This window comes from Aegilops tauschii, chromosome 3 (genome assembly GCF_002575655.3).
Source record: "Aegilops tauschii subsp. strangulata cultivar AL8/78 chromosome 3, Aet v6.0, whole genome shotgun sequence".
Classification (NCBI taxonomy): domain Eukaryota; kingdom Viridiplantae; phylum Streptophyta; class Magnoliopsida; order Poales; family Poaceae; genus Aegilops; species Aegilops tauschii.
In genome coordinates this window covers 46,889,120-46,901,089 of record NC_053037.3, presented here as the reverse complement: position 1 = coordinate 46,901,089, position 11,970 = coordinate 46,889,120, and positions in this window count along the sequence as shown.

Here is an 11,970-nt window from a genome sequence, read left to right as displayed (position 1 = left end):
TGAGTGGCGATCGGGGACGAGCGGTGGTCTTTTCCTACCAATTTATCCCCCTAGGAGCATGCGCGTAGTACTTTGTTTCGATGACTAATAGATTTTTGCAATAAGTATGTGAGTTCTTTATGACTAATGTTGAGTCCATGGATTATAAGCACTCTCACCCTTCCATCATTGCTAGCCTCTTCGGTATCGTGCATTGCCCTTTCTCACCTCGAGAGTTGGTGCAAACTTCGCTGGTGCATCCAAACCCCGTGATATGAGACGCTCTGTCACACATAACCTCATTATATCTTCCTCAAAACAGCCACCATACCTACCTATTATGGCATTTCCATAGCCATTCTGAGATATATTGCCATGCAACTTCCATCATCATCATATACATGACTTGAGCATTTATTGTCATATTGCTTTGCATGATCGTAAGATAGCTAGCATGATGTTTTCATGGCTTGTCCGTTTTTTGATGTCATTGCTACGCTAGATCATTGCACATCCTGGTACACTGCCAGAGGCATTCATATAGAGTCATATATTTGTTCTAGTATAGAGTTGTAATATTGAGTTGTAAGTAAATAAAAGTGTGATGATCATCATTATTAGAGCATTGCCCCAGTGAGGAAAGGATGATGGAGACTATGATTCCCCCACAAGTTGGGATGAGACTCCGGACGAAAAAAAAGAGAAAGGCCAAAAAGAGAAGGCCCAAAAAAAAGAAAAAAAAGAAAAAATGAGAGAAAAAGAGAGAAGGGGCAATGTTACTATCCTTTTACCACACGTGGGCTTCAAAGTAGCACCATGTTCTTCATATAGAGAGTCTCTTGAGTTATCACTTTCATATACTAGTGGGAATTTTCATTATAGAACTTGGCTTGTATATTCCAACGATGGGCTTCCTAAAATGCCCTAGGTCTTCATGAGCAAGCAAGTTGGATGCATACCCACTTAGTTTCCAGTTTGAGCTTTCATACACTTACAGCTCTTAGTGCATCCGTTGCATGGCAATCCCTACTCACTCACATTGATATCTATTAATGGGCATCTCCATAGCCCGTTGATATGCCTAGTTGATGTGAGACTTTCTCCTTTTTTGTCTTCTCCACATAACACCCACCATCATATTCTATTCCACCTATAGTGCTATGTCCATGGCTCACGCTCATGTATTGCGTGAAAGTTGAAAAGGTTTGAAAACATCAAAAGTATGAAACAATTGCTTGGCTTGTCATCGGGGTTGTGCATGATGTGAATATTTTGTGTGGTGAAGATGGAGCATAGCCAGACTATATGATTTTGTAGGGATAACTTTCTTTGGCCTTGTTATTTTGAAAAGATATGATTGCTTTCTTAGTAGGCTTGAAGTATTATTGTTTTTTTATGTCAAATGATAGACTATTGCTTTGAATCACTCGTGGCTTAATATTCATGCCATGATTAGACATATGATCAAGATTATGCTAGGTAGCATTCCACATCAAAAATTATCTTTTTTATCATTTACCTACTCGAGGACGAGTAGGAATTAAGCTTGGGGATGCTGATACGTCTCCGTCGTATCTATAATTTTTGATTGTTCCATGCCAATATTATTCAACTTTCATATACTTTTGGCAACTTTTTATACTATTTTTGGGACTAACATATTGATCCAGTGCCCAGTGCCAGTTCCTGTTTGTTGCATGTTTTATGTTTCGCAGAAACCCCATATCAAACGGAGTCCAAACGGGATAAAAATGGACGGAGAATTGTTTTGGAATATTTGTGATTTTTGGGAAGTAAAATCAACGCGAGACGGTGCCCGAGGTGGCCACGAGGGTGGGGCCCACGCCCACTCCAGGTGGGCGCGCCCCCCACCCTCATGGGCCCCTCGTAAGGCGGTTGATGCTCTACTTTGTCCGCAAGAAAGCTAATTTTTGGAAAAAGATATGGGCGAAGGTTTCAATGCAATCGGAGTTACGGATCTCCAGATATAAAAGAAACGATGAAAGGGCAGCAGAACAGAACGCAGAAACAGAGAGAGACAGAGAGACAGATCCAATCTCGGAGGGGCTCTCGCCCCTCCCACGCCATGGAGGCCAAGGACTAGAGGGGAAACCCTTCACCCATCTAGGGAGGAGGTCAAGGAAGAAGAAGACGAAGGGGCTCCCTCTCCCCTTCTCTTCCGGTGGCGTCGGAACGCTGCCGGGGGCCATCATCATCACCGCAATCTTCACCAACAACTTCACCGCCATCATCACCAACTCTTCCCCCCTCTATGCAGCGGTGTAACCTCTCTCTTACCCGCTGTAATCTCTACTTAAACATGGTGCTCAACGCTATCTATTATTTTCCAATGATGTATGGCTATCCTATGATGTTTGAGTAGATCTGTTTTGTCCTATGGGTTATTTGATGATCAAGATTGGTTTGAGTTGCATGTTTTATTATTGGTGCTGTCCTATGGTGCTCTCCGTGTCGCGCAAGCGTGAGGAATTCCCGCTGTAGGGTTTGCAATATGTTCATGATTTGCTTATGGTGGGTGGCGTGAGTGACAGAAGCACAGACCCGAGTAAGTAGGTTGTTTGCGTATGGGATAAAGAGGACTTGATGCTTTAATGCTATGGTTGGGTTTTACCTTAATGATCTTTAGTAGTTGCGTATGCTTGCTAGAGTTCCAATCATACGTGCATATGATCCAAGTAGAGAAAGTATGTTAGCTTATGCCTCTCCCTCAAATAAAATTGCAATAATGATTACCGGTCTAGTTATCGATTGCCTAGGGACAAATAACTTTCTCGTAACAAAAAGCTCTCTACTAAAACTAATTTAGTCGTGTCTTTATCTAAACAGCCCCTAGATTTTATTTACGCGCTCTTTATTATCTTACAAACCTATCCAAAAACACCTACAAAGTACTTCTAGTTTCATACTTGTTTCCGGTAAAGCGAACGTCAAGCGTGCGTAGAGTTGTATCGGCGGTCGATAGAACTTGAGGGAATATTTGTTCTACCTTTAGCTCCTCGTTGGGTTCGACACTCGTACTTATCGAAAGAGGCTACAATTGATCCCCTATACTTGTGGGTTATCAGCTGCTAATACTTGAGAATATTCTTTGGCTCCCCTTGTGTCGAATCAATAAATTTGGGTTGAATACTCTACCCTCGAAAACTGTTGCGATCCCCTATACTTGTGGGTTATCATGGAGCCATCGAAGCTTCTGATGACGACACAGCGGAACTCTCAATGAAAGCACCAATGTCGGTGTCAAAACCGGCGGATCTCAGGTAGGGGGTCCCGAACTGTGCGTCTAAGGTCGATGGTAACAGGAGACGGGGGACACGATGTTTACCCAGGTTCGGGCCCTCTTGATGGAGGTAATACCCTACTTCCTGCTTGATTGATCTTAATGAATATTAGGATTACAAGAGTTGATCTACCACGAGATTGTAATGGCTAAACCCTAGATGTCTAGCCTGTATGATTGTGATTGCCTCTACGGACTACACCCTCAGGTTTATATAGACATCGGAGGGGCCTAGGGTTGTATAGAGTCGGTTTACAGAGGAAGGAATCTTCATATCCGAACGCTAAGCTTGCCATCCACGCAAAGGAGAGTCCCATCCAGACACGGGAGGAAGTCTTCTGTCTTGTATCTTCATGGCCCATTAGTCCAGCCCACGTCACATAGCCCGGACGCCCGAGGACCCCTTAATCCAGGAATCACTCACCTCATCATGCTAGGGTTTAGCCGGCCCGCACCCGCCATCCTCACCGCCGCCGCCATAGCCGCGGCGAGCACATGCTCGTCAGCCATTCGCCTTCCATAGGGCCAGTCGTCGAGTTGCTCCACAAAACCGCAGACGGGTGGTCTCCATCCGAAGCACGACCATGGTGTGACCTGCTTCTCCACGTTGCTAGACGCCATCGTGATCGCGCCAGCCACCCCCGCCCCCGAGGCCAGCATCGACCTCAACGCCACGCCTGGGTCCGGCACCGGCTAGTCGGCCACCAGGACGCACAAGCCACGAGCGATTCCAACGACCAACCTTCCCGACGCCCGCAACTTGTTCGACGGAACGCCCAACCCGACGCCGGCGCAAGATGACCCGACCTACTTCAACAATTTCATGGAGAACATCATCTACGAGGATCGTGGCCAAGCCTTCCACCCCGAGGGCCATGGCTAGCCTTCGACCCCGACGATACCCAATGCCAAGACGGCCGCAACCAAGATGATCGTGTTGAGCACAATGGCAGCCACGACAACCAAGAAGAGACCGGCGGCCAAGACGATACATGGCATGAAGACATGTATTGCGAAGAGGAAGAAGATGGCATAGACAATGTGCATGAGCCATTGTTTCTTGATGAGCACACCCTCAAAGCCAATGCACAAAAGAGGAGGCAAAGCATTCACACGGAATCATAGACCAAAGACGAGGACAAGTTGATTTGTGAGTCGCACATCTTCAAGCGGGGCCTCCTCAAGCCGCTGCGTCCCCGCCCGTCACATCTCCGACTTCCCGTGGGGGACTACGCCCGTCAAGCTCGTCCCGCCGCCGCCGGGGGTGGTGAATGCGACGATGGCTCAGGATGACCGGGAGGCGAGGCAGCACATCACGACGGAGGCCATCGACGAGGAGTACATTGCGGACCTCCGCCGCCGGTAGCCCGAGCATGTGGAGGCGGAGCGGGCGGTCTTCTCGGAGCGTGCGGTCGACGGGGAGGTCATGGTCATCTCCGACGATGAGGAGCAAGGCGGCGATGGTGACATCAAGGACGAGGAGGAGTTCGACGTTGAAGAGTGGTGACGCATTTTCGCCGACTCCGACTCCGACGACACCGTCCCGGACTAAATGGGCGGTGGAATGTCAAGGCAAGATAGGCTCGCCCTCTACAAGGGTGATGATGATGATGATGATCTAGAGTAGTTTAGTTTTAAGTTTAAGTTTATGTTTAAGCCGGTTGTCAAGACAATGTGTCCAATTTCGGTTGTTCAAATCGAAACTAGATTGAGCTTATGCAAATTTAATTTTTACTTCATTAAATTTAAGAGTTCGGCTAGGTCAGACTAAAAGTTAGTGGAGTAAAAATCCTTCATTAAGCTTTGCTCGGTGGGATCCTCCTTCATTTTATAGAGGATAGTAGCTCTCTTTCATGCCATGAGGAGATCGAAGAGCTTCTTTGGGGGAATATCCGGGCGGCGAAGGCGCGGCCGAAGAGGCGGCGGCGACCATCCATGCTGCCGGAGGCGCGGTCGGGCGACCGTGCGCGGGGATTGCGTGCGCCGTCGCATGAGAGGATGCAGGTCGCCGCCACGCCAAAGCCGAGCATGCTGTCCGTGGTCGCCGGAGCCGCCTTCGCCGTTGAGGCTGAAGGCCAGGGCTGTGCTGTGGGTGGACTCCGTCGCGGGCTGGTACGCCGACGGGCGCGTTTGCTGACGCGCATGGACGGGACGAGCCACCGCCGCAGATGCGGCTCGAGGCACACCGGGCGATGCCGGCTGTGAGGCCCCGAGCGCCTTGAGCGGTCGTGGCCATTGTCGACGGAGACGAAGACACCGGTGGAGGCGCAGGGGCCGACCGCCGGATGGGCGGGTCGACGCCACCGCGTAGCCGCGCCGTGGCGGGCGCTAGTCGTCGCGTCTCAATGGCCGGACCTTCAGTAGCGCGTCGGCACCGCTGCGCAGCCTCGTCGTCACTGACGATGGCTTGACGCGCAGGGGCCAGAGGCGAAAACCGCTGTGGGCATCGCCACGCCGTTACAGCCGAGGCTGCCGGTAGGGGCAACAGTGAAGGGTGCCGCCGGGAGTGCGGCACGCGCTAAGAGATGGGAAGATGGTCAGAGAGAGGAGGGTGCATCAGACACTCACTTCGCTTGAAGGAATTGTAGGTGCTGTCGTTTGGAGCGGAACAAGAGCCGGCGACGACGAGCAGCCAATTGAAGAAGACATGAATTTTCTTCGATTCCTTCTGCCGGCTGCATGTGCCGGATGTGGCTGGCGAATTCCTTCCTATTCTTGTTTGGAGTAGTGATCACATCTCCTGTGCACTGGCTACATACCATACACAGTAGTAAGCTACAAAGTTGGCTTTCTCCTGATCTTAATCACAAAAGACAACCAAGTTGGCTTTCTCCTGACTGATTTCCTGTACGGGTGCGTGCTCTTCTTGGTGATCTTGGAGCATCTCGAGCCGCGCCCCCAACAGGCCCTCCTCAGACGATTTTTTCATGCCGGCGCAGAAAAATCGGCCCAGTCGTGCCCCCAGGAGCCCGTTTTTCGCCTGTTTGGGCTGAAACTGACGCCGGCGGACCCAGGCCGAACCCTGTGCTTGGGGCGCCCGGGGGTGCCGGGGCGAGCGTTTTGGGCGTGAAAACGGATGGGGCCGCCGAGTCAGCGAGACGCCGCTTCGTCGCCCTCATCGCCTCGGTTCCCGCGGGAATCAATGCGAAGGCTGCCGTGCTGCCGCGCCGGTCAGCCTCCATTGATGCCTCACGGCGTAGGATGCCTCACGTCCAGCCACGCGTCGCCCGGCATGCAGCCCGTCGCCGCCCAGCTATGTCTATAAAAGGCGGACTCCCCGCCGGTCGACGCCATAGCTCTCATTCCCCCCCCCCCCCCCTCTCCGGCGTACATAGCAACACTCTCCCCTCTTCTCGCCGACGAGAAAGATGGCCGGGAGGTACCCAGGCGATGGCGCGGCGGCGAACGGCTTCGGCCGCCGCCACCTCCAAGAGCCGGAGACGCGCCTGCTCTACGAGGCCGAGTACCCGGCGCCCCCGGACATGCGGGTGCCGGGGACGTGGAGGCTGAGCACCGGCGGCGTCCCGGTGCCACCGGTGCCCGAAGGGGCGGCGCGGCGGGCCGAGATCGCCAGCATCCGCTCATCCCTGACGGAGGAACAGCGGAACAAGCCGCGCTACGCCGCTGACAGCCACGGCCTCTGGACCATGTAATTCCAGCGCCGTCGCGAGGAGCAGATCGCCTCCACCAACGGCGTCATCCCGCGGGGCCGCCTCAACGCAGATGGGCGGCCCGGGTGGTGGGGCGTGCCAGGCCGCACCCTCGAGGTCGTCCTCGACCACATCGAGACCGGCAACGTGCCACGCCTCGAGTACCCGCCGCGGCCGTCCTTCTCTCGCCGCCGTGGTAGCTCCTGGACGCCGCGGCCGATGGAGCCGGGGTCGTCCTCGTCGTCGGGCTCCGGCTCGCCGGCCGCGCTCTGCCCCGTCAAGCCCGAGCCGGAGGAGACGCCGCTCGGGCGCCGCACCCGCAGCGGCGCCCTCGGCATCAACGAGGGTGCCCGGCCCTCCCCGCGCGGTTCCTTCCGCCTGGTCCGGCCGAAGCCGGAGCCGGGGCTGCTCCCGGTGAAGCCGGAGCACGTCGAGATGGCAGCCCCCAACGACAAGTCCACCCTCAAGTGGGCGAAGGAGCACTACGTCCGGGAGCAGGTCCGCCGCCAGCGACGGGCGTACGCAGAGCTCCAGGCCCGGTGCCACGGGCGCGAGGAGGGCGGCGTCATCGTCCTTGACAGCGAGTGAAGGAAATATGCCCTAGAGGTAATAATAAAGTTATTATTTATTTCCTTATTTCATTATAAATGTTTATTATTCATGCTACAATTGTATTAACCGGACACATAATACATGTGTGAATACATAGACAAATAGAGTGTCAATAGTATGCCTCTACTTGACTAGCTTGTTGATCAAAGATGGTTAAGTTTCCTAACCATAGACATGAGTTGTCATTTGATAAACGGGATCACATCATTAGGAGAATGATATGATTGACTTGACCCATTCCGTTAGCTTAGCATTCGATCGTTTTAGTTTACTGCTATTGCTTTCTTCATAACTTATACATGTTCCTATGACTATGAGATTATGCAACTCCCAATTACCGAAGGAACACTTGTGCTACCAAACTTCACAACGCAACTGGGTGATTATAAAGGTGCTCTACAGGTGTCTCCGATGGTACTTGTTGAGTTGGCATAGATCGAGATTAGGATTTGTCACTCCGATTGTCGGAGAGGTATCTCTGGGCCCTCTCGGTAATGCACATCACTATAAGCCTTGCAAGCAATGCAACTAATGAGTTAGTTGCAGGATGATGCATTACGGAACGAGTAAAGAGACTTGTCGGTAACGAGATTGAGCTAGGTATTGAGATACCGACGATCGAATCTCGGGCAAGTAACATACCGATGACAAAGGGAACAACGTATGCTGTTATGCGGTTTGACCGATAAAGATCTTCGTAGAATATGTAGGAACCAATATGAGCATCCAGGTTCCGCTATTGGTTATTGACCGGAGACGTGCCTCGGTCATGTCTACATAGTTCTCGAACCCGTAGGGTCCGCACGCTTAAAGTTCTGTGACGATCAGTATTATGAGTTTATGTGTTTTAATGTACCGAAGGTAGTTTGGAGTCCCGGATATGATCACGGACATGACGAGGAGTCTCGAAATGGTCCAGGCATAAAGATTGATATATTGGAAGCCTATATTTGGACATCGGAATGGTTCCGGGTGAAATCGGGATTTTACCGGAGTGTCGGGGGGGTTACCAGAACCCCCCGGGGGTTAATGGGCCTTGTTGGGCCCTAGTGGAGAGAGAGAGGGGCCGGCCAGGGCAGGCCGCGCGCCCCTCCCCTTGAGTCCGAATAGGACAAGGAAGGACGAGGGCGGCGCCTCCCCTTGCCTTTCCCCTCTCCCACTCCTTCCTTCCCCCTCCTAGTGGGACTAGGAAAGGGGAGTCCTACTCCCACTAGGAGGAGGACTCCTCCTCCTGGCGTGCCCTGCAAGGGCCAGCCGGCCTCCCCCCTTGCTCCTTTATATACGGGGGCGGGGGGAGGGCACCCTAGAACACACAAGTTGATCATTGATCTTTCTTAGCCGTGTGCGATGCCCCCCTCCACCATAATCCACCTCGGTCATATCATAGCGGTGCTTAGGCGAAGCCCTGCGTCGGTAACTTCATCAACACTGTCACCACACCGTCGTGCTGACGAAGCTCCTCCCTGAAGCTCTACTGGATCGTGAGTTCGCGGGACGTCACCGAGCTAAACGTGTGTTGAACGCGGAGGTGTCGTACGTTCGGTACTGAGGATCGGTCGATCGTGAAGACGTACGACTACATCAACCGCGTTGTCATAACGCTTCCGCTTTCGGTCTACGAGGGTACGTAGACAACACTCTCCCCTCTCGTTGCTATGCATCACCATGATCTTGCATGTGCGTAGATTTTTTTTTGAAATTACTACATTCACCAACAACGAGGAGGACGAGGCCGGGCCGTCCAGCGCACCACCGCGCCTCGGCGACCCTGGCCAGGGCTGCAGCAAGGACGGCGCCGGCCCAAGCCAGCCGTGCGACGACGACGACGACGGTGGCGGCGACTACACCCGCTTCTACAAGCTCCTCGGCATGTAGACGACGGCGACGGCGGCGGCGGTGGCGGCTAGGCGTAGTTTGGCGTAGTTTGCATGTTTTTTGTACAAATTTCAATGAAGTTTCACCGAGTTCGTGCAAAAATCGCCGAGGTTGCATATATTTTGTACGGAACATCGCCGAACCCGTGGCGACCTGTGGGCCGACGACCGGGAGCTAGGTCGCCCCCACGCGCAAATCTAGCGCCGGCTCGTCCCCAGGCGGCTTTTTTTCAGCGTCCTGAGGGACAGAACGGCTGGAGATGCTCTTAGGCATGGCCTCACGAGCATCGTGGACGCCGCCACAGGCGTCCCCGCGTCGCTCTTGTTTGAGCAGCAGGGTCGTAACCGCTGCTTCTTTTCTTCTAGCTATTTTCTCACTCATGGAGTTCGCCGGAGTTGGTGCCTCGATCCTGGTCGGGCACGGTGTCTCGTTCACTCTCGCGGTAGAGCGTGCTGATACCGTGTCATGAATAGAATTGTATCAAGAGAGACAAGGGAACAAATGATTCGAACAATTCTTTATTGATGATGAATGCGCACTTATATAACGACGTGATTGATTGCCACAGATGTGTTACCGGATGTCCCCGAACAATCTCTATGATCCCTTCGGGAACATCCGGTAACACATGTCTATGGGAATCCTCATGTCATATTACAATGATGTGTTTGCCCTCACGCCCGAGCGCCGCCTCCACGATCTCTAACCACATCGCTACCACGCACGCCAGAGGTGCCGCCTCATCCTGGCCGCCGCAGCCATCCTTGAGTTGTCGCTTCCCGCGATGTAATAGCCCACCCCCGCTGCCAAGGAGGAGTACGCCGTCGACGTGCGCGGCCTCCTTCCCGAGCCGCACACGCCTCGCCGGCAGGAATCCTCTCAGCCCGACGCACACGCTGTGCGAAGGACGGCGCTGGTCCACGCGAAGATGTGCCAGCAAACGCTTGATTCCACCGTCTGTATGAGGCCAAGGTACTACATATTCTGTTCCTCAAACATAATCTGGCTTAATTCTTTGTAGTCTGTCCTGTTAAGGCAACGATGCAAATGATTTTTGTGCACAAAGCAACAAAACCGTTCAGTCCTTTTCGAGAGAATCAGATTGGTTTTTGTGCAAATCAGTTTCTGCTCTATGCATAGAGTATATCTGAAACTCGAAATCCGTATTATGCGAGATCTGTTTTCTATATTACAACGTTTACTTTGCATTACACTGGGTTTGTATTTGTTAGCATATGAGCATCAATTCAATTGGTTTTTGCGTCATGTTTCATGCATAGACATATACTAGTAAACATGCCCGTGCGTTGCTACGGGAGAAAAGACAACATTACATTACACACCACTACAAAATAACAATGCCTTAAGACTGACCCTTCTCCTCGATGTACGTACTCTATTTCAAGTTTTCAACATGGCACCCCATCCCACCTGTGTCACCCGTCATCCTCCTTTTCGCCCTTGCTAGCGGTGGTCACAGTGTTCATCTCATCACAACGTTCTGAATGTGGTCAACCCCAAAACTGTAAGCTCAGCCACCATACGACACACATGTCATTGAATTGCACCAGCGTATCAGAATTTTTAAACTTAAAAATCTATAAATTTAAAGGTAAAAAAACTCATCTCATCGAGCTAGACTTGACGGCCTCCTTCTGTAGTTTTTCCCTACACCTATATCAGCAACTCTAATCTTTTAGCTCCACAACTAAAACTTACATATCTGTGTAAATTCAAATTTTGTGCTGTTGTGTAGAACAATTACTCAATTGCCGAGATAAAAAAAACTGAAACAAACAGTGATCTCGTTGGGAGAGTAGTATGCAGTTATGGTTTTACAACGTTGAAACACCTATACGACACAAAACAATAATCTAGCATGAAATGATAGGCATTGCAATCCAACCCATGATGGGCATGTTTCACCTTCGAACCAACAGGTTACCTGATGCTCCAAATTGCACATAAATGCAATACAATTAATTTATCAGTCATCGTAAGCAGTCTTTTTAAAGACATCATAAGAATTACTCAATAATAGAGAACAAGGTGACATGTAAGTCTTATTAGGATTCCTGTGTGAAAAGAAGAGTACAAGGGAGATAAAGCTAGATATAATATTTGACCAAAATTTATACAAAACGCTAATCTGGATCACTGTGCACGACTGAGATTGCTAGCAGTTGCTGGTACATCGATGATAAACCAAGAAGGGGAAACATAATGTAACCGGAAATCGTATTACCTTATGTGAAATAAATGAAGAAAAACTTCATCAAGGTATAAAGAAAGTTTTGTCGGTGATATAGGTGATGACAACAGTAGGAAAGAATCCCTTGGCCTCGCGTGTGGCATCGACATCGAAGGTGGTGATGGGGATTTCCATCTCGCGTGGAGGTCGATCAGGCGGCAACTGGCGTCGGCAGCGAAGTATATAGTTCGCAGCGCAACGCATGTGCGCTGGACCCCCACTGCCGCGACGACACTTCATCCAAGCCCTGCCCTACCGGCGCCATGCCGGTTGAAATTTGCTTGTCGTGCGACCACGACCCT